Genomic DNA, 3604 nt, shown 5'->3' with positions numbered 1-3604 from the left:
CTTATGCAAACAGTGTGTGTGTGTGTGTGTGTGTGTGTGTGTGTGTGTGTGTGTGTGTGTGTGTGTGTGTTTGTCAAAGGCGTTACTGTTGTCTCTGGGGAGAACGCTCATTTAGAATTAGTGTGGGAGGAAGAGAATAGGCATCCACAGAGGAACTGGGAGACGCTGTCAATGGAGAGACAGGTGTGTGTGTGTGTGTGTGTGTGTGTGGGGGGGGGGTTCCCACATAGACACACAAACACTCACACATACACCACGTTAGCCATTGATCAAGGGTCATATCCTCTAATCAGTATCAGTTCATGTCCTTCAACACAAAGGCCTTACAATTTAGCCTGAAGCCTGCAGAGATTTTGTTTTAAATCAACGTTCCCTTTATTTAAGTAGAAACACAAAAGATGTTCATTCACTATACTGTCTTATTGTGTAAAGGTCCAAAACTAAATGTGGTGAATGTGATTGTATGTGTTTAAGTGAGAAAAGAAGTTTATTAATGAGTGCCCTCCATTTTGAACTATTATAACTCCAACACTAACAACTGTTAATGAAAATAAACGTATAAAGATAAAGTCAATCTAAGCACTGTTCACTGCACTCTTTGACACGAGTGATCCCTGACCGCCTGATCTGTCTCTGGACAGGAAGCACAGGAAGGAGCCCAGGAAGACTGCCCACCGCACAACTTCTCCAATGAAAAGAGGAACAGTCTGCACAGAGGAGAAAATTCAGACAAATCAAACTTTTTCTCAGATTTGTTGTATGGAACTCAAATGTTGTTCTTGAGAAATGAAGTTCTCGAGAAATCCATCTATTCATGATTTAAATGACTTCATAAATGTTATTTTTGGAGCTGCCTGATAAATCAAATAGCACATTATTTGGAGTCAAAGCCACACATGATGCATTTATGTTTCGTGTTTGAGCAAAACAAAACCTATCAGTCAAAACAGACAGACATAGACGTGAAGGGAAAGACCAGGGCGGGGTGACGGCCTCTGGGGAGCAAGAGTCGAGGGTGCATGAAATCTGTATTGACATGTAGGTCACAGTGTAGTCTTCACTCTGTGTAGGTTTGTGTGTGTGTGTGTGTGTGTGTGTGTGTGTGTGTGTGTGTGTGTGTGTGTGTGTGTGTGTGTAGCATGTTATGATGTAAGATAGGCACGTGACAAAAGTGCTTTTTGCCATCTTAAAAGGTTTTACAGTAAAAAGAGGGCAAAATAATCAGCATGAGACAAAAAATTCATTAACAAAAAATCACGAATGTTGTCTGTTATACATAAAAGACAATCATTTAGTGTGTAGCAGACAGCGAGGACAACATATGGGAGGGGTTGCTGTTCATTGAACAATGAGTTGTTCATTTGTGAGTTCGTTTCTTCACAAATTTGTGTATGATCTGTGGGCGATTCCACATAATGATTGAGAAACAGGATCCTAGTGGTTTTAAAACTCGTTTGTAGCTTTATGTTTAGACTGACTGTATTCAAGTCACATTAGTTACACAACCTCTTTCTGGTCAGGCAACAGGTGTTGCTTGGATTAAGATTATTTAAAGTTGCTCAGAAATGGTTCCTATCCAGCTGGAGGCTGGGGGCCAAGCCGTCTGTTGACCACATGCCTTGGTAGAAAGTACAGAGATTGTTCACACTTCCCCCTTTGAAATACCAGAATCCAAACATGACCACCGCATGACTGAGGTGAATTACCTGCGAGTGCAATGTGAATGACTTTGTTATGCAAGTAAAATCTGGTAGACAGAAAAAAACTATAAACAATTGACATGTTTAAATGTTACAATCCAGTGAGACTTTCAAATTTATGACAAGATTTGCATATTATTATCATCCACATAGGGATGATCCACGATGGTTTACACAGTTGAAAAGTCACATAAGAACGGGGAATTCTTTTTGTGTAATTTAGGGCAAAAGGTGACACACGTGGGAGAGGATTGTTCAAAATCAAGAAGGAAATAGTGAAACTCTTTAAATGTTAACATCCTGCGAAGCAGTGATGTATTGTAATTGTCAGTGTTTGTGTGTCCATCTGTCCGTCCACCAAATATCTTCACAACCGTTGCAGATAGAAAGATGAAACAAAAAACACATTACTTGGGCGGCAAAGGGGATGAAAATGAGATGATGACCTTGACCTTGAAGAAGAAGAAGAAGAAGAAGATATACTTTTATATTGAGAAAACTAGGTCAAGGTCAAATTTTCACTTCTGTACCTTTTTAGGTACACATCTCTGAAACCTCATGAGATATAATCACAAAACAAAAAGCAACATTTTCAGGAAGTCAGAGGCACAAAAATGTGTAGTTCAGGGTAAAATTTTGAATGCAGGGGTGTCGTAGGGTGTCACAGTCTCTGACTGTCTTGTTCGGATTGTTTTTGAAGGATGCTCACTTAATAGCTATACAAAAATTTTATATTACTCAGTGATATATCGACTATTTGTAAATATGATTTAAGCCTAGTCTTAGAAAGAAAGGTAGTACAGTAACTCTGACAAACTAGATACCTGTGCTGCCACCTAGTGGTCAGATGTTACATCGACACTAAATTGCTGCACATATGTTGCACACTGGATGAAATAAGGGTCAGAAAATTTAGCATTGAAGGTGTATGCAACATATTGTAAACCACAAGCAAATACATATATAGGCCCTTATTCTGTTAAAAAAAACTTTCAATTGATTATTATTATAATTATCTTTGCATCATCAATGATATTATTACAGATACTTTGATTCATTTAGGTAGGGATTTGAATTGGTGGTGTTCAGAGTTTCAGTAAAAATGTGGAAAAGCAAAAACGTATGTTAATTTCTCTCACCAATGTGTTGTGTAACTTTTGCACACAGTTTTTTGAACATCTTAGTACATACTAATTACTGTCAAACACATTCATATGCATATGAGGGAATAGATCATGTTTGAATCCAGATTTATAGAGAAAAAATAGATTAGGTGAGCGATTGTTGCTTTCAGAAAAGATTTATGTATCTCAGAGGAAGTTATTAAAAGAACATCACTGGGGAGGTCTGCCCCCCTCCCCCACACACAACAAGAACACAAAAACAAATCAAAAAAACCGTTGTCCTGCGTTATAAACCATGATCTGATCTTGCCCATTTAACAGTTATCACGCAATCACAAATACCATGATTTCAGTTTTTGTTGTAAAAAAAAACCCTGCTTCCCAAAAGTGCATATGTAGATTATAGGGAATGTTATAACTAAATATATATACCAGGGAATGCTATGTTTTTACAACAGCGACTGCTCTGTGTCTGTTTAATGCACTTTTTCCGTCTTTCCCATTTTCAGTTTAATTAATGAGGCCCACAGGCAGATGTTGGGGAAGCCCTTGACAGCTCCAGAGATGTCTGACTGTTTATGAAGCTTGTTTAGAAACTCGTCTAATTTCTAAGTCACTCAAGACATGACAGGCAGAACCTTCTCTCTGTTGCTCTCCCTCTTCTTCTTCTTCTTCTTTTTTTTTTTCTTTTTTTTAAATACACACACATTTCCAAGACTTTCCACATTGAGCCCAACAATGATCTCTGCCTCATCTACACCCAATTACTCACCCTAATTG

Source organism: Antennarius striatus, chromosome 1 (genome assembly GCF_040054535.1).
Source record: "Antennarius striatus isolate MH-2024 chromosome 1, ASM4005453v1, whole genome shotgun sequence".
Lineage (NCBI taxonomy): Eukaryota > Metazoa > Chordata > Actinopteri > Lophiiformes > Antennariidae > Antennarius > Antennarius striatus.
The sequence above is the reverse complement of the archived record's forward strand: the minus strand, read 5'-3'. Positions refer to the sequence as shown.